Source organism: Hemitrygon akajei, chromosome 1 (assembly GCF_048418815.1).
Source record: "Hemitrygon akajei chromosome 1, sHemAka1.3, whole genome shotgun sequence".
Classification (NCBI taxonomy): Eukaryota; Metazoa; Chordata; class Chondrichthyes; order Myliobatiformes; family Dasyatidae; genus Hemitrygon; species Hemitrygon akajei.
In genome coordinates this window covers 116,574,522-116,598,485 of record NC_133124.1, presented here as the reverse complement: position 1 = coordinate 116,598,485, position 23,964 = coordinate 116,574,522, and the positions used below count along the sequence as shown (strand labels likewise).

Here is a 23,964-nt window from a genome sequence, read left to right as displayed (position 1 = left end):
AACACAGTAACCACTTTGCCTATTTTCTACTAAATTAGACATCTTTTTGTTCTAATTGTTTTATTTTTGTGTAACTGCTTGTATGTTGCTATGTGCCTATGATGCTGCTACATGCCGGTTTTTCATTGCACCTGTGCGTACATGTACTTGTGCATATCACAAGCTTGACTTTGAGAGTGTGGGAAAGAGTCACCATAGCTTGTCTGGAATAGACGATAGGCGCAGGAGTAGGCCATTCGGCCCTTCGAGCCAGCACCGCCATTCAGTGTGAGCATGGCTGAGCATCCACAATCAGTACCCCGTTCCTGCCTTCTCCCCGTATCCCTTGACTCCGCTATCTTTAAGAGCTCTAATTCTTTCTTGAAAGCATCCAGAGAATTGGTCTCCACTGCCTTCTGAGGCAGAGCATTCCATAGATCCACAACTCTCTGGGTGAAAAAGGTTTTCCTGAACTCCCTTCGAAATGGCCTACTCCTTATTCTTAAACTGTGGCCTCTGGTTCTGGACTCTCCCAACATTGGGAACATGTTTCCTGCCTCTAGTGTGTCCAATCCTTTAATAATATGTTTCAATCAGATCCCCTGTCATCCTTCTAAATTCCAGTGTATACAAGCCAAGTCACTCCAATCTTTCAACATATGACAGTCCCGCCATCCCGCAAGAATGTCCTTCCTCAAATTTGGAGACCAAAACTAAACACAATACTTCAGGTGTGGTCTCACCAGGGCCCTGTACAACTGCAGAAGGACGTCTTTGCTCCTATACTCAACTCCCCTTGTTATGAAAGCCAACATGCCATTAGCTTTCTTCACTGCCTGCTGTACCTACTTGCTTACTTTCAGTGACTGATGTACAAGAACACCTAGATCTCGTTGTACTTCCCCTTTTCCTAACTTGACACCATTCAGATAGTAATCTGCCTTCCTGTTTTTGCCACCAAAGTGGATAACCTCCCATTTATCCACATTAAACTGCATCTGCCATGCATCTGCCCACTCACCCAACCTGTCCAAGTCACGCTGCATTCTCCTAACATCCTCCTCATATTTCACACTGCCACCCAGCTTTGTGTCGTCTGAAAATTTGCTATTGGAGGGCTTTAGTTACAATGAGAGAGTGAATAAATGAGATGATATCAGTGTGACATCAGTTCTTCTGCAAAAGAAAACCTTTCATGAGCAATAAGTTGGAGGGTTTTTTTGGGTTTTTTTTGGCCAGTTTCCCGTTCCTCAGTGCGTGGTGGTGGGTGAGCCTTAAACTCTTGTCATTTCTCCCCACTGAGTTTTGTTTTGGCTGCATCCGTTGGACTGTACTATACCTTGCGATATGGTGTTCTCTGAAGTTCCCTTGCGGGCACTGCAAACTGAGCAGGATTTGTGGCAAGCGCAGTTGGCTCCAGCAACAACTGGAACTTGTCCCCACACGTCCTTAGAAACAGCTGGTAGAGCACAGATCGCTGGGTTATTCAGGCTATATGGGACATGGTCCACAGCATTCCCCACCTGCACCTCACATTCCACGAGTGTCTCATTTCAAAATAGTTGTATTCAGTTCTGGTTGCTGCATTGTAGAAGGATGTGGAGGTTTTACCAGATGCTGCCGATGAGGAGAGGCTGGACAACTTGGGTTCTTTTCTCTGGAGTGACAGAGACTGAAGCAAGACCTGTTAGAAATACATAAGATAGAGAGGCCTACGTAGTCAACTGATGTTTTTTTAAAAATTTATTTTCCAGGTTTGATGGCTCTAATACTAGAGGGTATATATTTGGGGTGAGAGGGGCAAGTTCAAAAGAGTTGTGCAGAATGTTTTTAACAGTGTGGTGAGTGCCTAAAATGTGCCACTGGAAGGTAGTGGAGGCAAATCCCACAGAGGCTTTTAGGTACATGAGCAGAGAATGGAGAGAGAAAGATATGTAGGTATTAGAAATTAATTTAGTTTGTCACAGCATTGTGTAGCGAAGGGCCTGTTCCTGTGCTGTACTGTTTTTTTTAAAAAAATAAACACAATACACAATAAATAAAAATTTCCGTACATAATTTTTGCCTAGCCTATACGTTCATAGTGTTGTCAGACCCATGTATTTTCGTTGTCATCCAGTTAACACATTCTATATAAAAAGCTCAATGATAATAAGAAAAGCTCACGTCATCCAAGTGGCCTGTTTGCAAGGATTGCCAAATATTTGAAATGTGTGTTGTACTGCAGGGTAGCATACTTCGCAGAAACTGCTTCCAAATGCTTGTCACCACAAGATTTCCAAATTGGACATGACTGTCTGATTCATAATATTGTGGTGTGGAGGTAACTGATGAGCTTCATAAACAGGAAGCAGTTGCAGGAGCCAGCAGCCTGCAGCTTGCTCTCTCTCTTTGTAAGCCCTACTGGGCCGTCTGATGTGGGCTTCTGGTAACCCAAGACTTGGTGCAAAAACAGAGTTACCCTCCCATCTATATTCCAAGAACTCCAAGATTTAAAGGTAAAGCTCTTAAGACCAGGGATTTGTAAAGAAAATAAAGAAGGGAGTAACATTTATATATTTTTTTTAAAAAGCAAAAAACTAAATGGGGAGTAGGCCATTTGGCCTTTGCAGCCTGCACTATCATTTCTCAAGCTCAAGACTAAGTTTTTAACTCGGTGCTATTTCCCTAACCTGTCTTCATATCTATTTTTGCTTATTACCTAGAAAGATGTTCAGGGGATATCTGTCTAATGGGAGCATCTAGATCTAGCGGGGGCATAGGTTCAAGATGAGGCTTGACATCATAGGACAAAGATGAGATGAAATGATATCTCGGGCTGCCGTTAGAAGTGTCTGTCAAAGAACTGTAGTGCGGTCTTTGAGCACATTTAAAGCAGAGGCACGTGCACAAAATGCAGGAGGAAATCAGCAGGTGACTCAACATCTATGGAAGTGAATAAACAATTGATGTTTCAGGCCAAGACCTTTTCTTCAGGACTGGAAGTGAAGGGGGGAAATGCCAGAACAAGAAGGTGAGGGTGGGTAGAGAGAGAGGGAGAGAGAGAGGGATAGGTGGTAGGTGAAGCTAAGTGAGTGGTAAATGTAAAGGGCTGGAGAAGAAGCAAATCTATAGGAGAGGAGAGTGGAGCATGGGAGAAAGGGAAGAAGCAGTGGCTTGAGGGGGAGGTAGATAATTTCTTGAGCTTAGAACATAGAATTTTACCACTCAAGAACAGGCCCTTTGGCACATGATGTTTTGCTAAACTAACAAATGATGCCTAATTCTTTCTCTATGCATGTCCATATCCCTTCATTCTCTGCATATTCTTAAGCAAAGAGTTAAAAAGGTTAAGGCACGTATGTGAGAATGTGGTGTTGGGTTACAGTCCGTAAAACCATGATATTATAAAATTGTGGAGCAGTTGCGAATGGCTTGCTTCTACTTATTCCTGTGCAGGGTCTGAAAATAGTTTTGTTAAACTTGCTACACAGTTAAGGAGAGTAACACCCACAATAACTCTGACCCATGAATCACCAGTATGACACAACTGTCAAAGGACCAGAATGTGCAGTGTTTCGTTATCATACCATTGTGAGAAGTGAAGGATTCTGGCTAAAAACCAAAGGCATAGACAAGGTGGGAAGCTGCACATATGAATGAGAATAGGGCAGTGACTGTAACCAGGCTGGGATGAAAAAGCTTCATTGTTAATGCAACCTTTTTTTTGTGTTGGGTCACAGCCTTGTAATCTTGGAAGATCCAAGATGAGGACTGGTCCAGTCAACAGTCTTTCCACACTGCCTTGCCCATGGCTGTTGAATTTATTGCTAGACTTGGCGTTGAACTGTGACTACACCCTGAGCTATACAATATATCTGTTCTAATTAGTTTACCACCTGATCTCAAAACTAATGGACGAAGATTCTTATCACTGAATGTTGAGGGGAAGGACCCTAGTCTAGTAACGATGGCTCTAGTCTAGTAACGATGGCTCTAGTCTTGTTCTGATGAGGGTCTCAACCTAAAGCGTGGCTTATCCCTGTGCTTTCATAGATGCTGCCCGACCTGCTGAGCTCCTCAAGCAGTTAGTGAGAGAAGATCTCACTGAAACTTCATTACTTTCTGGACCAGATGGTTTTCCCCTGACAGAGGAGTCTGGAGCGGGGGGGGGGGGGGGGGGGGTGGGGGAGTTCACATAAATAAAGGAGATTCTGCAAATGCTGGAAATCTTGAGCAACACACGGATGCAAAGTGGAAGTCAGCATCTATGGAGGGGAACAAGACCTCAAAATATAGGAGCAGGATTAGGCCATTTGTCCCATCGAGTCTGCTCTGAGTAAAGTCATCGTTTGGGTTCATTCCTCCATAATTCCAAAGTCTGCAGACACTTGTTTCCCTGTGATTACTTTAGGTTGGAATATAGCCAGCATAGACATCATTGACCGAGAGGCTTGGTCCCGTCCATACCCTTCTATCTTCTATAATTTTGCCCCTCAGCCTCTGACGTGCCACAGAATTCAAAATAAGTTTGTTCAACACAAGCAAGAAATTGATTAGCTGTATGTTTTATTTGTTTTGAGCTACGTTTGAATCTCCAGGTTGATGCTACAGTGTGCAATTAGGAAGGATGAATGGTGTCAGAAGGGATTTTGCATGCACCTAGTAACACATCTGTGGGAGCAATATAACTGCTGGGGTATTTTAAGGAGCATTACTCCTGCAAGAGTTCACAGGTTAAGAATCTAACATTCTCCATATGTTTTGAAGTGTGGCTGTGTTAATTGTTCTACCGTCTGGGCAAAGCGTGTTGAGGGCAAGAATCTAAAACAAAGTGGAAAGGCATAAACTTGCTAAGTTACAAAAGTAAACGGCACAAAGCAAAAGGAATAACGGTAAAATGTTCATGGACTGTTCAGAAATATAGTGGGGAAGAATCTGTCTCTGAATCATTGAGTTGGGTCTTCAAGCCCCAACGGGTATACTAACAGGTATTCCCTGTTGGTAGTAATGAGAAGAGGGCATGTCTCAAATGGTAAGGGTCCTTGATGGTTGAGGCACCAGCTCTTGAAGATGGCCTGTATAGTGGGGAGAGTTGTGCCATGGTGCAGCTGGCTGAGACTGCAACCCTTTACAGTCCCTTGCAATCCAGTTCATTGGAGCCTCCATACCAAGCTGTGATGCAACCAGCAGAATGCTCTCCACCTTGGGGAAACTTGCAAGGGTCTTCGGTGATGTATCAAATCTCTTCGAGCGCCGAAGTGAAGTAGAGGCACCTTTGTGAGAGCCGACTCTGGTGTAACTGAAAACCCAAAGTGGGGCGGGGGGGGGAAGGGGTAAGTGGGGAAGCAGAATGTTGGGATATTTCAGAAGCGCAAGTGGAAAAACATTTGTCTGCTGAGACAGGTTACAAGCAAATGAAAAGGGAATGTGGCAGAGCTACCTGCAGCTCATTGCCTTCGAGTTGCAGAATGATTTGCTTTGCAAAGGAAGGGGAGAGGAAAAGGCAATGGCTGACACAGTTTTAGTGATTTAAAGATTAGAGACAACCGGTTAGGGGAAGTGTAAAGAAAGGTGAAATCTGCATCATTTCCTGCCACTGTAGTAAAACCAAGCCAATGTTGTTTAGGAGTGAGGCAGAACTGAAAATGTCAAAAAGGAAAGTGGTACATTTGGTTGTTCAAGGACACTAAAGGGGCCTTAAATCTACAAATGGAGTTCTGATACAGGTGCTCCCATACTTCTCTATTCTGTGACTAATTACTTCAAATCTGTACACACATTTACTATGGGAAATAGATTATTGGGCTACAGGCTGTCAATCCATTCTTTCTAAATCCCAGCCCTCTAACACACAGCTTGTTTCTCATTATCCACACACTCCTCCCACTAGGTGCCTTCCTCCACGTGCCTACTATATACCTCATCATGGCCACTGTACCTCATTCTCTACCCCCACGGCACTTTCTCTGCAGTTTCCTGCAGTTTGATCCTCCTTTTCTACTACCTTGATGTAATAACGCTTGGAATTATCTGTAAGAAAGGCATGCAAAACAAAAAAAAATTCACCGTCTCAGTACATGTGATAAAATAATTACCAATTATGAGGTGGTTCTTCTCACAGGCACTTCACATCAGATATGCAGCATTTGCAAGATAAACATAAGCATAAGTTATGCACAGTTTTTACACAGGCAATCCATTGTAATTCAAAGTGGCTGTAGCATTGCCATTTATGAAGATGTGATACTGATGATGCTCATAGTAAAACCAATGCAAACTCTGAACGTGTACAATGCCAACACGAGAAGAAATTTATTTCCTCAGAGCAGTTTGTAACCTGACAGTAAATTGGTGTAAAGAACCTGTTAGGTTAAGATGACTGAGCACTGCAAACCAAGCCTGCAGCCCCCACTTGTCCTGAATTAACTTATCCACCCTACCAAGGATTTGGGGCATTTTCACCCCAGGTGCAGCTTCCCTGTTAACTCTGATTTATAGAAACATTGAGAGAAAATTAAGTATAAACTCGGTATCCATGTCCTTGGTATTTGAAATACCTTTAATCTGTCAAACATCTACTGTGCAAACATGGGTAACTAAGTTAGACAACATCCATGGAGAGAGAAGCCAATTTAGCATTTCAGGCTGATTACCTTTAATCAGAACTTGGAGTCTCAATCTGCCATGGTTTCTGCCCAATCCCAGATATTCCCTTTTCTAACTACTTCCCTTTCCCTAAAACTTAAAACGTTTGCTTTGTTGTTCCCTACTTCTAATGAAATGTTTCTCTCTGTACAGATGCTTCCACCATTTACTGTTTCGATTTCAAATTTCCTGTGCTGCGTTTCCTGGTTTTCAATCGCTGTTTGTCCCGTGCTGGTCATGTTGCCATCTCCTGAGTCTGGATCAGATACTTGGCTTCAAAATGCTGTGTGGGATCCCAGGGAGTGTCCAGCTCCCAGTGAATAATGACTCTAGCCACACAGGGCCATAGAAAGGAGAGTTTTAACATCTGAGATGACTACATATTGATCCATCTTTCCTTTAGTGGGAATTGTATGTTACTTATGGACCAACAGCGATTGCTGGTGTAATGATGCCTCACAATTCAGTAGTTAAGAAACAAACAGAACATTGATGTTGGCCCATCAATGCCCATCTACACCATTTCCATTCTTTTAAAATTCTCCTCACTTAGACATAATCATACAGTATGGAAACAGTCCCCTTGGCCCACTCAGTCTATGCTGATATGTTACTTAGTGAGCTATTCCGCAGCATTCTTCTTCTCATCAATCCTGAACAGGTTTACTATTCCCTGCCACTGACAAACATCTCCATAAGCATGATGCTACCTCCACCATACTTCACAGTAGGGACGATGTTACCTGTTGATGCACAGTATCAGATTTATGCCACGCGTACTGCTTAGTAAAAGCCAAAAAGTTTCACTTTAGTCTCATGCAACCACAAGACCTTCTTCCACATCTCTATCTTTGACGCTTTGCAAAGTCTTGGCAGCCAAGGATATGTTTTGTATGTTTTGTATGCTTCCTTGTTACTCTTCCATAAATACCCTTATTGTGCAAGGCCTTGGAGATTGTAGAGCCATGAACTTCATCTTCAGCTGCAACTATCGACCTGCAGCTCACTCAGTGATGGCTGGAGTCACAGTAGTCTTTTACAAGTGCCATTCTTCTCCAGGGGCTAAGCTTAGAGGAATGGTCTGACCTAGGTGGTGTAGCTGTAGTTTCATTATTCTTCCACTTTTTCTTGATGGACTGCATGAGCTCCAAGGTATGTTCTGTGTTTTTCTGATGGCTTTGTACCCTTCCCCAGATAGGTGCTTCTCCATTATCATTTCCTTGACTTATCTTCATTTTGATTTGGTCTGAAAATCTACCATACTGTTGGACCTTGCAGAGAGGTGGGGATTTATTCTTATGAATTCATTGAAAACAGATGATCCTCCAATTTTCTACATTAACAAATTGATTAATACATCTGAGGAAATTTAGTGAGGTAATTACATAGGAGATAAATACTTTTTCAGACTCAATTTGTAGTAAATTGTGGACAGGTTTTGGGATTTTTCTTTTGACATGATGCACAATGTTTTGTAGATTAGCTCAAAATGCAACTTCAATATATTTTAAATTTAGGAAATGAGATAGTAAAATATGAACATAGTTGTGGAGGATGAATACTTTTTCAAGGCAGTGTAATTCTAAAATAAGTGCGTGGTTTTATCTTTGTGCTACAATGTAATACTTATAAACTGCAGTACTAGGAAATATTCAGGTGTCAGCTGTGCTTCTGAAACTGTTCACAAACTTGGTTGTTTGACACATTGCAATGATTAGATTAGATCTTGCCTTTACTCCCTTCCTGTGCTCCATGGTTAATTCAAATTGCTGGCATGGTTTTACAAGCTGCTGTGCATAACATCTCTGCAACATTGAACAGAAACTGCAAAGCATTGATTGTAGTTTTTTTAGTTGAAACCAGCATCCCTTTGAGGTAAAGCTAGTTCAAAAAAAAAATCAATAAATGTCAGCCAGATGTTAATGAGCAAAAAGAGACCCAAAAAGGATCGATTGCTTTCCGGGTATATATGACAAATAAACTCTTCTTAGAATAAACCAAAAGTAAACTGCCTTTTTTTTTTGTTATTTATTCAAGGTATGGGTTTTGCAGGCACAGCCACCATCTAATTGCTCATCCCACGTTGCTCTTGACAGGGTGATGAGGAAGTGCATTCTTGAAGCATTATGTGGGTATATCCATAGTGCTGTTGGGGAGGGAGCTTCATGTCTTTGACCCAGGGACAGAAAAGGAACAGCAAAATATTTCCAAGTCGGGAAAGTGTGTAGCTTGGAGCACAACTTCAAGTTGGCAGAGCTCTCGAGCTTTTTTTTTCTGTCAGTGTCTTTCTGGCTGATAGTGGTTGTGGGTTTGGGAGGTTTTGCTTAAGTTGCTGGAGTGCATCCCACAGATGGTTCAAACTCGGCCGCTGTGCGTTAGTGATGAAGTGTATGCCTGTTGGTGGGCCTGTCAAGTGGGCTGCTATATGAAGAAATAATATATATAATAATAATATAAGATTTAGTCTTGGGTATAAAATGAAAAAAAAAGTATTAAAGATTTCCCTTCAAACGTTGGTCAATTAGCTTTAGACATCTTTGTGTATTCTAGAAGGGATTTGGTTTCTTCTGTTTAGATACTGCAATCTGATGGTCATGTTCTCCACTGCTGTCCCCATATTTGTTATGTGCTCATTACATCTACAACTTTGTGGTGCCTTTAATACAGTAAATAGATTACTTTCTACCTTAAGCCCAATGATACATCCATCTGTTTGTGATGTTAAGAGAGGAATCAATATTAGACCTGAATTGTGAGTAAGCTTCTTTGGTCTTCAAAGTATTGCCTTGGGGTATTATGGATGCACCTCTGGGAGAGACAGAGCTTCAGTTTAATGTCTCTTTCAAAAGACAGTTCTGGTGCCCAGTGGAGGACTGGGGGAGTGCTGCTGAGATGAAGTTCAAGCATGGGTAATGAACCCACAACTGTCCATTAGTCACATTACTATGGGGAACTGTTTATGACATGGGAGATGCTGCTCCTCCTGTGGTATGGCTGTCTTGTGTGGCCGCAGGTACTAGTTTGAATTCTTTCAGGTTTATTTGCATGGATTGTGGCTACCGGTGCCTTTTTTTCCCACTTGTTGTAGATTCCCTCCAAGTTGCACACCTTCCTGATTTGGAAAAACTTTGCTGTTCTTTAAAATCATCCTGGTTTCCTCTCCCCAACAATGATATGGGAGTACTGTCACAAGGAGGACTGCAGCAGTTCAAGAAGGCAGCTCTCCTGTATCTTCTCAAGTGCAAATGACGTTGGGCTATGAATCCTAACAGCGAATCCCCAATGAATAGAAAAACTGAAGGAGGCGTTAAACTTGGCACAGCATATAGAAACCAGAATATAGACAATGTCCATAGCAGGAATAGAGGGCAGCTGTCCAGTGAAGACTACAGCTTGCTCATGCCTGTCACTATGACTCAAAACTGAACAGCAATTTCTCTTCCCCATTCCCCATTCAGGCTCCCCACTCACCTGCCCATTCCTTCCTGCTGGTCTCTTCCTCTTCTTCCCATTGTCCACTTCCTTTTCTTATCTGATCCTTCCTTCCTTCAGAACCTTTACCTCTTCCATCTATCACATCCAGCTTCTCACTTCATCCCTTTACCCCACTCACCCACTTTCCCCCGGTCTCACCCATTGCCTGCTTCTACTCCTTCCCTCTCCCCACTTCCTTATTCTGGCTTCTTCCCCCTTCATTTCTAGTACTGATGAAGGGTCTCGGCCTAAAACATCGACTGCTTATTCCTTATCATAGCTGCTGCCTGACCTGCTGAGTTCCTCCAGCATTTTGTGTGTTACTCGGACTGAAACGTTGTCTGAGCCTATGTGCTTATGATGCTGCTACAAGCAAGTTTTTTCTTGTACTTGTACCTCACTGTATTTGTGCCCATGACAATAAACTTGATCTGACACTGACTACTGAAGTAAAAAGCTTCATCAGACAGTGTTCCATGGCAACACTTGGGCACATTTTATCATTTAAATACTTAAGCAGTTTAAGCAACTAACTATAAATAAGTTGCATTTCTGATGTTTATCCTATTGGTTTGTGGGCCCTGACTTTCTTAATATTCTTAAACTCTGAATAGTGTCCAGAAGTTCCCCCTTTTGTATATAATTAAGAACGTGGGCAGGGTTATAATTTAAATCTAATAAATAAGACATGAACAGTACAGTTCCTTATGAACCATTACGAACACTCCATTAGAAAATAAATTGAGAAATTTCTTTAGCCAGAGGGCAGTAAGTCTGTGGATTTACTATTGGTTGTCTGGCCTGTCTATCTTTATGTATCACTGCCTTCCAGAGCAAATAGAAAGTGAAAGGATTCTCCAATTGGTTGACACCCAACTGTCAGTCAAAGAGCCTGTTAGATCATCCCCACCAAATACAAGACCATCAGATATTGGAACAGAATTAAGCCATTCTGTCCATGGCTGATTTATTAACCCTCTCAGTCCCATTCTTCTGACTTCACCCTGTAAGCTTTCATGCCCTGTCTAATCATATAACCATATGACAATTACAGCACGGAAACAGGCCATCTCGGCCCTTATAGTCCGTGCCGACGCTTACACTCACCAAGTCCCACTGGCCCGCACTCAGCCCATAACCCTCCATTCCTTTCCTATCCATATACCTATCCAATTTTACTTTAAATGACAATACCGAACCTGCCTCAACCACTTCTACTGGAAGCTCATTCCACAGAACCTATCGACATCTGCTTTAAATATGCCCAATTGCTTGGCCTCCACAGCTATCTGAGGCAATGAATTCCACAGATTGACTGCCCTCTGGCTAAAGAAATTCCTCCTCATCTCTGTTCTAATGGGGTGTTCGTAATGGTTTACAAGGAATTGTACTGTTCATGTGTCCAATTTACCAGGTTTAAATCATGATTGTGCCACTGTTCTTAATTATATACAAAAGGGAGAACTTCTGGATGCTATTCAGAGTTTAGACCTAGTAATGTGCATTCTATTCAATTGCCCAGGTATTTAGGAGAATGGCTAAGATGACCAGCTCTGGTTTGTCCATGATGTCCAGCCTTCTCACACCCTCTAGAGGTTGGGAGGAAGCCTGTGCCTTTGGCAGAGATCAGTTATAAGCTGGCTTGATCCTCTTGATCATTCAGAAATAACAATGTCAGAAGGCAAAGATGAACTGGGGGGCAGTCTGCCACCTTGGCCCAGCTGAGTCATGCTGACCTTGGTGTCTGGCAAGCTGGTCCCTTTTTCCCTGCTTTTTTTTTCTCATATTCCTCTAAACCTTTCCTGTACTTGTCCAAAAGTGTTTAAATGTTACTGTATGTGCTACAACCAACTTCTGACAGCTTGTTCCAAAAACACTGCTGTCTGTGTGGAGAAATTTGCTCCCCAGGTCCTTTTTTTAAATCTGCTGTCTCACCTTATGCCCTCTTGTATTTAGTTCCTTCCCTGAGGAAAAAGACTGCATATATTCACCTTGTGCTCCTTGCAGTTATGGAAACTACGCCAGTGCTGCTTCACCGTTTGGAACTCTTGTATACACTTCACCTGAGCTGCCTTCTGTGACCTCGATCCTTTTGGTCAGCCGTGACCTTGCCATACATTTATGAGCCTGGACTCTTGCAGAGGGAGTGTCCGGATGCTATCTTCCCACCACACTTTCCTCATTTGCCTTGGCTTGCCTTTGGATGGCCTCTTGGGTTCAATCCAAACCTGTATGGAGTTTGCATGTTCCCCTTTTGACAGCATGGGTTTAAACCAGATTTTGTCCCACATCCCAGAGGTTAGTTGGCCACTGTAAATTGCCCTTTGTGTGCGGGCAAGCAGTCATATCTGGGGGGGAGGGTGAAATTAATGGAGGGAAGGAATTAAGGGGGGAAATGACATTCTGATCTGTTATAGTCTTAAGAGACAAGAGGAAATGTGTAAATATGCATCTGTTCTGTAATGTTGAATGGGAGAAGGGAAAAGGTTACTTAAAGCCTTTCTGCAGCCAGTAGGAAATCTGAAAGCTCAGCATAAAGATCCTGAGAAGAAAAGTGCAGCTCCCGTTTCCCATGTGCACAAAATTTCACAATATGACTTTTCCCTTTTTATGTTTTAGTAATACAGATTATTTTAAGAGATTGGAGCTGCTTTTGGTGCCATACACAACACTCTAGTGTAACAAATAAGTGTGAACTGTTAGTAGCAAAACTAAAGGTGAGCAGAAAATGGGCAGCAGTTTTGTGGATATTTTTGAAATCATGAGCAATAACAACATGGAAACAGGCCCTGTGGCCCAACTTGATCATGCTAACGAAGATGTCTGCCCAATTTGGCCCATAAACCCCCTCAACCCCAGTTACCCACATACTTATTGAAATGTCTTTTAAATGTCAGTATTTGCACCTACTTCAACCACTTCCTCTGGTAGCTCCTTCCATAAACATGCTCTTCAGGTTCCTATTAAATCTCTCCCCTCTCAACTTAAATCTGTTCTCTCTAGTTTGTGATTTCCCCAACTCAGCAGCAGCAGATGGTGTGGCCCAGAGCAATCAAAGCAACCAGCGACAAAAATTAAGTGGGTGTGGCAGCAACTTTGAAGGCAAAAGAATAGTAAATATTAATTAGTAAACTACATCCGTTAACACAAGTTGCTGCTGAGATTCTGTGTCCAATATACAATCATATTAGTGAGTCTTCTGTTCTCTACTCAAGGGCTCAGCATCTCAATAAGCAGAAGTTTTTAGAAGCACAGAAGCTATGTATATTTAAAAAAATGCCCAGACAGTGGATTGCACCCATGTTATGACATGAAATACTCATCCAGACATGCATCCGGAATATTCCTGTGCTAAGCCCCATTCCAAAGATGTACAAAAATCTAGGCTGATACTCCAGTGCAATGGTGCCTTTCAGACAAGACAGCATGTTGAGGCATTTGGTCGGGTGCACGTTGCCTTCGGGTCCCATGCTGCCTTCTTAAAGAAAAGAGATTTCTATTTTCTTGACTGATATTTAAACTTCATTCAAGATTACGGAAGCTCCTTAATTTAAGCCATTCTTATTGAGCTGTTTTTATTTCCTTGAAAATTAAAATCTGCAGACTCTGGAGATACGAACTGAATGTGCTGAAAATTTTCAGCAGTCAGGCAGCAACTGCAGAGAGCGAAACAGAGTTAATGTTTCAGACCTGATGTCTTTTGCCATTTGTGTTCTGACCTGCAGTGATTGGTTTGCATTTGTAGAATTAGTGTGACGTAGGAATGGGCCATTCAGCCTATTGAGTCAGTTCCATGAAGAGTCCTGTTCAGACTATTGTAATTGCTAAGTTGGTTTGTTATCAACAGTACTGCAGTACAGTTTGAAAACTATATATGCCAACTGTACAGATCTTTCCAAAACCGAGGTACACTGAGGTAGTACAAAGGGAAAAGCAATAGCAGAATATAGTGTGAAAGTACAGGACAGGTAGAGAAATAAGATGCAAGGTTCATGACAAGGTAGAGTGGAAATGCAAAGAGGCCACGCATACTGGGATTTGGAGCCAAAAGCAAACTACTGGAGGAACCCGGTGTGTTAGATGGCATCTGCGGAGGCAGAAGATGCTCAATATTTTGTGTCAGAATCTTGCTTTAGGATTGGTGCATTACCTCCATAGAAGATGCCTAGCCCACTGAGATTTTTGGACCAGTTGTTTTTTTCACTCTCGCCTAATAAGTGAATCGGCTACCATGGTTATAAGATGAGACGAGCGATTTCTTATATTAAAAAAATCTCAAGTGAAGAATGTTTACAGCTTAGCAGTCAAGGGTAATGCTGTGGTTCAGAGTGCATCCAAATTAGTGGTGAAAGGAAGGGTGTGGTGTTAATGTGTGTGTTTTCAGTTACTTTCTCAGTAACTCTCAAATGTTTTGATAGTCTCACCACATTAGACTAATAATTTATTGATCAATACATTTAAGTAAAACATCTTTAGAATTCTTTATCCTTAAGGTTTATGGCAGCTGGATCACTGGAGATATTTAAGACGTAATTGGATGGATTTTTTAAAGAGCAGGGAATTGAGAATTACAGGGAGCTGGGACAGAAAAGATTTGAGGTCTGTGGCAGGGCAGCTATGATTGTATTCTGTATTTGATATAACCATATAACAATTACAGCACAGAAACAGGCCATCTCGGCCCTTCTAGCCCGTGCCGAACGCTATGCACACACAAGATTACTCAAATATTACTGAAATATCAAATACAGAAATAAAATGATAGCTGCAATCTATATATATATATTTATTACTGGTCATGCATAAATGCATGAATTGCATACGTCATCACACTACCATGTGATATGTGTATGTCTTCCTTTGAATTAGTTTAATGTTTTGAAGGTGCAAAACATAACAATTGAACGGTGGGGCAGGCTTGAGGAGCTGAGTGGCCAAAATTAAAATCAGAATTGGGATGTTTTTGAATGCAGTAACATTTGTGTTATGGATGGAACCTATATATTGGAACCAAGACCAAGGAGATGGTGGTGGACTTTAGGAGATCTAGGCCTCATATGGAGCCAGTGATCATTAATGGAGAATGTGTGGAGCAGGTTAAGACCTACAAGTATCTGGGAGTACATTTAGACGAGAAGCTAGACTGGACTGCCAACACAGATGCCTTGTGCAGGAAGGCACAGAGTCGACTGTACTTCCTTAGAAGGTTGGCGTCATTCAATGTCTGTAATGAGATGCTGAAGATGTTCTATAGGTCAGTTGTGGAGAGCGCCCTCTTCTTTGTGGTGGCGTGTTGGGGAGGAAGCATTAAGAAGAGGGACGCCTCACGTCTTAATAAGCTGGTAAGGAAGGCGGGCTCTGTCGTGGGCAAAGTACTGGAGAGTTTAACATCGGTAGCTGAGCGAAGGGCGCTGAGTAGGCTACGGTCAATTATGGATAACTCTGAACATCCTCTACATAGCACCATCCAGAGACAGAGAAGCAGTTTCAGCGACAGGTTACTGTCGATGCAATGCTTCTCAGACAGGATGAAGAGGTCAATACTCCCCAATGCCATTAGGCTTTACAATTCAACCGCCAGGACTTAAGAACTTTTTAAAAGCTATTATTAATGCTTTTTGAGATAGTGATTTAGATGCATATCATATTTTTTACTGAGTTAAGTATTGTATGTAATTAGTTTTGCTAATGTATGGGACATTGGAAAAAAGTTGAATTTCCCCATGGGGATGAATAAAGTATCTATCTATCTATCTATCTATTGACTGTCATTTTCTACTGAAACCTACATGACTATTCACCATCTTTCAAAGACTTTTAAACAGACATTTATGACTTGCGCCTGCTTACCTTGGTAGCTCAGTTTCAAATTTCGCATCATAACTTTCCAGAGGAATGCCTAGAAATAATTTGACCATAAGATATAGGAGCAGAATTAGGCCTTTTGGCCCATTGAGTCTGCTCCGCCATTCAATCATGGCTGAACTATTTTTCCCTCCTCAGCCCCACTCCCTGGTCTTCTCCTTGTAACCTTTGATGCAGTGGCCAATCAAAAACATATCGACCTCCACCTTAATTGCAACCAACGACCTGGCTTCCACATCTCCTATCGTAACTAATTCCACAAATTCACCACTCTCTGGCTAAAGAAATGGACACCCCCCCCCCCCCCCTATCCAGAAGCTGTGCTCTCTTGTCCTAGACTTCCCCCACCAATGGGGAAACATCCTTTCCACATTACTCTAGGCCCTTCAAAATTTGAAATGTTTCAATGAGATCCCTCCTCATCCTTCTGAATTCCAGCAAGTACAGGCCCAGAGCCATCAAACATTTCTTCATATGTTAACTCTTTCATTCTAGGAATCATCCTTGTCAACCTCCTCTGAACCCTCTGCAATTCCAGCATATCTTCTCTTAGATGGGGAACCCAAAACTGTTCACAATACTTGAGGGTAGACCTCACCAGTGCCTTATAAGGCTTCAGCATCACATCCTTGCTCTTGTATTCTAGACCTCTTGAAATTAATGGTAATCTTGAATTTGCCTTCCTCACCACTGACTTGCCCTGCAAGTTGACCTTTAGGGACTCCCAAGTGCCTTTGCATCTCAGATTTTTGGATTTTCTCCATGTTTAGGGAAGTCTGCATATTTGTTTCTTCTACCAAAGTGCATGATCATGTACTTTCCAACATTGTTTCATTTGCCACTTTCTTGCCTATCCTTCTACTGTCTGAGCCCTTCTGCAGCCATCCTGTTTCCTCAACACTACCTCGTCTCCATCGATCTTCATATCGTCTGCAAACTTGGCAACAAAGCCATCTATTCTATCCTCTAAATCTTTGATACAACATAAAAAGCAGCAGTCCCAACACTGATCCCTGTGGAACACCACTAACCTGAAAAGGATCCTTTCATTCCCACTCACTGCCTCCTACCAATCAGCCAATGTAACCATTCTCGTAACTTTCCTGTAATACTATGGGCTCTTAACTTGGTTAGCAACCTCATGTGGCACCTGTAAAAGGCCTTCTGAAAGTTCAAGTATACGACATCCACTACAACCCCTTTATCTATCCTACTTGCAGTCACCTCAAAGCATTCCAGCAGATTTGTCAGGCAAGATTTTCCCTGAAGGAAACCATGTTGACTTTGTTCCATCTTGTCCTGTGTCACCAAGTACTTCATAACCACATCTTTAGCAATTGACGCCAACAACTTCCCAATGACTGAGGTCAGGCTAACTGGTCTATAATTTCCTTTCTGCTCCCTCCTCCCTTTCTTAGAGTGGAGTGACATTTGCAATTTCCTAGTCTTCCAGAACCATGTCAGAGTCCAATGATTCTTGAAAAATCATTACTAAGGCCTCCACAATCTCTACCACTACCTCTTTCAGAACCCTAGGTTGCAGTTCATCTGGTCCAGATGACTTGAGTACCTTGAGGTCTTTCAACTTTTTGAGCACCTTCTCCCTTGTAACTGCACGCACTTCTCTTCCCTCACACACTTCAATACCTGCTAGTGTCTTCCACAGTGAAAGAAAATTTGCTGGGTTAGATATGTTGTATAGATGTGGATTGTCAGTCACTTTGAGTGGTGTACATTGGCTGTAGTGAGCACCATTCAAAATGTCCTGCAGTTAGTTGCCCCAGCCACTCCAGCACTCAAATAAATAGAGTAACTCAACTAATACAATCCTTAGTTTCTTGCATTTGAACCTGTACATTTTTGTTTATGCTAGCCCACATTCTACCCTGTCATAGACTTTCCCCATGGTTCATTCATTTCCTCCACCCCCCCCCACCCCCCCACAGAGACTGAGTACTATAGAACAGAAATTGGTCCTTTGGACAATCTAGAGAATTTTGAGCTGTTATTTGCACCTGAAGAATGGCTCTCCATGCTCCTCCCAAACATATAGTTATCTAACCATCTCTGAAGTGTTGTAAGCAAACCCACATCCACCACTTCCACTGCTCGTTCCACACACCCACCCTCTGACTGAAGAAATTACTCCATGTGTTCCCCTTAAATATTCCACCTTAACCTATGAATTCAAGTTTGTGTCACCCAGCCTCGGAGGGTAAATGCAACAGGCTTTTTTCCAGTCTATACCCCTCGTAATTTTGTGTACCTGTATAAACCAGCCTCCCATGTGGGACCTTGTCGAAGGCCTTGATAAAGTCCATGTAGTCAGCGTCCACTGCCTTTCAGTCATCAACCTTCCCGAAAAACTGTAAGATTGGCTAGACCTGACCTTCCATATCCAAAGCCATAGTTAGCTATTCTTAAACAGACCCGGTCTATCCAATACTTAAATATCCTATCACAGAGATCAGAAGGAGAATAGGTATGGCTAACACCCAGTTCATGAAGCCAGAAGATCTACTATGCAATTGGAAGGTAGATATCCAAAGTAGAATCCGCTTTCTCAAATATTACGCATGGTCAGTGCTGAGGTATGAGTCAGTAACGTGGACCCTGAAGAAGGATGACGTGAAACGAATTAATGCTTTTGTAATGTGGTGCTGTCGATGAATGTTGAAGATTAGCTAGGTAGAGATAATTTCAAATGAGGGTTTTGTCCGAAGTTGATGGACCACGGATATTGCTGGAGAAGATCATGAAGTTAAGAGTTGCTTATCGTGGACACATTACGCAGAGAGATAACATCTTGTCGGACTTGCTATACAGAAAGGTGGAGGGAAAGGAAGGAAGAGGAAGGCAAAAAACAATGTAGCTGGATTACATCAAGGATTGGACCAAGCTGGACAAGACTAGGGATGTTGTGGACAAGTGTCGGGACAGAGCGGCGTGGAGGGAAATTGTCCGCCAGCTGGAAATTCCAGATGCAACCTGACAACATCAATCACATAGAATACTTCCTTTCAGGGCTGCTTACTCATTTTAACTCTCAACTTTTCCCTTGATCTGTCTGATGAAAGGCAATCAGCTTGTAAAATCTTCTCCATAAACACTGCCTACCCTGTTGAAGATTTCCAGCATTCTTTTAAACCATCATGAAAGGATGCAAAAGAGGTTTACCAGTTGCCTGGTGTGAGCTATAATGAGAGGTTGGACAAACTTGTATTTTTCTCTTGAGTGTCTGAAGCTCAAGGGAGACCTGATAGTTTATAAAATTATAAGAGGCATAGCTAGACAGTCATAACCTTCTTCCAAGGGTAGAAACATCAAATACTAGAGGACATGCACTTAAGGTGGGGGGGGGGGGAAGCTTAAGGGAGATGTGCTTTATTTAAACGTAGCAGATACCTGGAATGGGCTGCCAGAGTTGGTGCTGGGAGCAGATGTGATAGCAGTACTGAATAAAGTTTCAGCTAGGCTTATGAATATGGAGGGATATGGATCATGGGCAGGCAGACAAGATTTGGTTTGGTTTAGTATTGTGTTCAGCATGAATATTATGGGGTGACCCATCAGTATCACTGGTGTATTAATGTCACTAACATGTATCATGAAATATGATTTGCAACAGCAGTATAGTGCAATACAAAATTACTATGAATTGCAAAGAAAAATGTATATAAAATTAAATAATTAATGCAAAAAGAGAGCAAAGTTATTGAGGTAGTGTTCATGGGTTGTTTATTATCTGTTCAGAAATCTGATGGCAAATGGGTAGAAGCTATTCCTAAAATGAGTATTCAGGTTCCTGTTTCTGTGCTGTTCTATGTCCTATTTTGCTTTTGTCAAACAATGTCAGCGTCAAAGGCATATAACATAGAGTCGGGCTCTTCAGTCAACTATGTCCATTCTGAGTGCCCGTCGATGATGATTCTATTTAACAGCCTTTCTTTGCTTGGGCAATTCAAGTGTCTTGTTAATAAATTATCCACACTCATTTCCCAACCTCCTTCAAATCAGCTAACAGCAAGGCAAGAACCTGGTAGCCTGCAGCTTATCTTCCTAGGTACTTTGTGTGGCAGAGTGGAACTTGAACTCCTAGAGTGAATGAGTGCCTTCCGCACAGTGTTTTCATTTCAAATTACTTGTTAATGCAGTGGGTGGCAGTCTTATCCAGCATTTCTAGTTTTTTGAGTTGGCTGTGTTTTTCTTCAACTCTCTAAATTGACTGCACTCACAACAAAATGGCAATGAGGGGCTTATAAAGAAGGAGATGGAATTTGCAGCACACAGGAAATCAATGAGATTTGGTTTTGAAAAGAATATAAAGTAGCACTTTATTTTTACAAATAGAAATTTCACACTTTACTGGATTTATGAATCTAAGCAATAAAGGGTTTATTTCATATGATTTATCATATATTTTAGCAGATCAGATAATGAAAGATGCTTCTGCAAATATTAGAATGTTAGGAATAAATTTCATAGCTTGTGTTTGTTCAAAGGCTTTGCGCTCTTGATATCGCAGAGAAACTTCTAAAAAGCAAGTTTGAAAGATTATAATTTAAATTTATTATTTAAAAAATTGTGCTTTCAATAATTAACTATTTCTTGTTGAGATGCAATGTCTTGAAGTCTTATAGTTTTATTAATAGTACAAAAGAGTCATTTTTGAATTTACATTAACCAGGTCTCATTCAAAGTTCTACTCGGGTCAGGACAAAAAATCTGAACTGCAAACTTCAAATTAAGAATATAATTTGGATCAGATATTAAGTTGAAGAACCCTTCTGCACCCTGTGCAATATCAGCTTTCTTTGGCCATTGCTTTCAAGGTCAGGCTTGTCATATATGTACTGAAAGAGACAACGTTACTGCAGACCGCAATGCACCTATAAAACATGTATCACATGTAGCACAAAACAAAATCTTACCCATAACTAGGTTAATAAAATGTATGCGGTGCACAGCACAGGTAAACTGCTCACTGTATTATGACGAGACATCAGTGGTGGCAGGGTGTTCATAGGTGTGAACCTGAGGGAAGAAGCTAATATCCAGTCTGTCATTCTCAGTCCTGATACTCCTGTCCCTTTCCCAACGGTAGTGGGTCAAAGAGATTGTGGGATGAGTAGTAGGAATCCTTCGTCTACAACGCTCCCAATATATATCATAAATGGGGGGGAGGGATATATTAGTGTACCTCTTTGCCAGTTTTTACTGTCATCTGTAGGGTCTTGTGGCCTGATGAGTTACAACTTCCGTACCAGGCAATGATGCAGCAGACAGGACACATTCGATGCTTCTGTATAAAGTTGTTAGAATGGGCACGGGGGAGTCTTGCGTGCCTCAATATCCTCAATGTAAACGCTGCTCTGCCTTCTTCACTAATGAGGTGGTGTTGTGGGTCCAGGTTAGATCGTCTGTTTAAAGGTCAAAGTTGACAGCATTTCAGATGTGGACTTACAGATATCCTCCGGGTATCATACATTGAAAGGAGATCCAACAATTTCATCCTAGAAAAGATTGGCACGAAACCAATACTTCTGGAAACCGTTATTCAAAGGAAACTTTGTTGTTTTGGACACATCTCAAGAACTGATGACACACTGTGCTTGAAGGCAGAATAGAAGGAAGCTGCTACTGAGGCAGCCGACAGATTGCAGTAGTAGAAAATGGTCACCGAGGTTCTGGCAGAGTATGGCACATGATGATGATGAAATTTATTATCAAAATGTATAGGTGTCACCATATAGAAACCTGAGATTTATTTTCTTGCAAGCATACTTAATAAATCCAAGAGCCACAATAGAATCGGTGAAAGACCACACCAACAAGGTAGACAAACAACTAATATGCAAAAGGCAATCTCTGCAAATACAAAGGAAAAATAATAATAATAAATAAGCAATAAATAGTGAGAACATGAGATGAGTCCTTGAAGGTAGATTATGGGATCAGTTCTGTGATGGGGCAAGTAAAGATGTCCCTTTTGGTTCAGGAGCCTGATGGTTGAGGGTTAATAACTTCCTGAACCTGGTGATGTGACTCCTGACGTTCCTGTATTGACTTCCTGATGGCAGCAGTGAGAAGGGGGCACGACCTGGGTAGTATGGGTCCCTAATGATGGATGCCACTAGCCTGTGATAGCACTCTGTAGATTTGCTCAATAGTGGAGAGGGCTTTACCCGTAATGGACTGGACTATATCCACTACTTTTTGTAGGATTTTCCATTCAAAGGCATTGGTTCCGCACTCAATATTAGTGCGCCAGGCTGTGATGCAGCCAGGCAATATACTCTCCACCACTCATCTTGTCAAAATGTTAGATATCACGCTGAATCTTTGGAAACGTCTAAGGAAGTAGAGGTGTTTCTGTGCTTTTTTATAATTGTTCTTGTGTGCTGGGCCTAGGACAGATCCTCTGAAATGATAACACTGAGGAATTTAAAGTTGCTGACCCTCTCTACGTCTGATCCCCTGATGAGGACTGGCACAAGGACCTCTGGTTTCCTTCTCCTGAAGTCAATCAATAACAGTGTGTGCACCAAAGATCTTTGTACTCTTCACTCTCCACAGCACAGCCATTGATGTGCAAAGGAGAGTGGCTGACCTCCGCCTTCCTCAAGTCCGCAATCAATCTCTTTTTTTTGCTGTTTATGTTAAAACTCGGGTTGTTGTTCTCACAACATTTGACAAGCACTGTCTGCTCTCTGTATGCTGACTTGTCATTGTTGATGAGACCATCCAGTGTATCAACAGCAAGCTTGAGGTTTGAGCTGGACCTGGCAATATGGTCATGAGGGAACAGTGTGAAAAGCAGTAGGCTGAGTATACAGCCCTGGAGTCACCCGTGCTCAGCATGATGGAGCTTGAGATGTTGCTGCAACTCAGACTGATTTGGGTCCTTTCATCAAGAAGCCCATAATCTAGTTACAGAGAGGGGTGTTGGATCCCAACGAGGATAATTTGCCAACCAGCCTCTCAGGGTCGAGTTAAATGCCGAGCTGATGTAGAAAAAGATCCTGGCATGCAAAGCATTGTTTTCTGTGTGGGACAGGACAGAATTGGATCATCAGTGCATTGGTTGAAGTGGTAACAAACTGGAAAGGATGATTCCTAAGCAGTGCAGTCAGCTATGGTTTGCCCTGGCAGTGTAGTGATCAATCATACTAACATCGTCAGTGTTTTTCCTTATGTAGCCTGTCACGGATCCCACATATTCATCAATATTGATGTGATGATCAGCACCTCTCGCCAGATTCTGATCTCCGTGGAAACTGATTTGACTTGTTTAACCAGTGGTCTGTATGCAGGGATTAGCAAAATGGATATGTGGTTCATAAGGAAGAACAGGGGAATTCTTCCTGTTTCTCCCTCCTCTATCATCGGGTTTAAATCCTGGAAAATTCCTACCCAAGAGCACTGTGGGGGCACCATCGTCATGGGGAACTTGGAGGTCCCTAATCCCATCTTGTATTGGCAATATTTCTGGATTATCAAAGTATTGCCAACTTCCCAGTAAATGGCCAGTTCCCAGGATTCCCTGGGAATTAGTCATTTACCTCCAGAATAGCAAAACTTTAAAAATCAGACAGCATTTGTCTCCCAGCTTACCACTGAAAGCAGATCATCTTAACATTGTAGGCCATCCCCAAGCTGAGAAAGCTTCACTTATGGACACCACAAATGAAAAACCATAATATTAAATTACAGCAGAAAGAGTTTTCTTTTTTAGTGAGTCTTTTTATGTGCCTTCTGTGCATTTGATGGCACTCATTACAATACTGTGGAAATATGGTCACCACACTATGAGATTGTATGTCCTCTGACTCGTGCATATGATCATCTGTTAAAAATAAGCTATTTGTTACAGAACAGCTGGTGTTGTATCTGACAGGGTTTTATTTTGCATTGCAGAAGTGACCACTCTTTAAAATATTTTATTAGCAATAAAACACTTTATAATGTCCTTAAAACAAGAAAGTTGCTGGAGAAGTGAAAACCACTTACATATGGATT

General features: G+C 41.9%; 1 protein-coding gene across 2 annotated transcripts in view; it reads left to right on the top strand.

Annotated features, from left to right (window-relative positions):
• The window catches only part of LOC140730335 (myelin basic protein-like), a 177,423-nt gene that overhangs the window by 51,145 nt on the left and 102,314 nt on the right, over window positions 1-23,964 (top strand). The gene's annotated exons all lie outside the window — the stretch shown is intronic.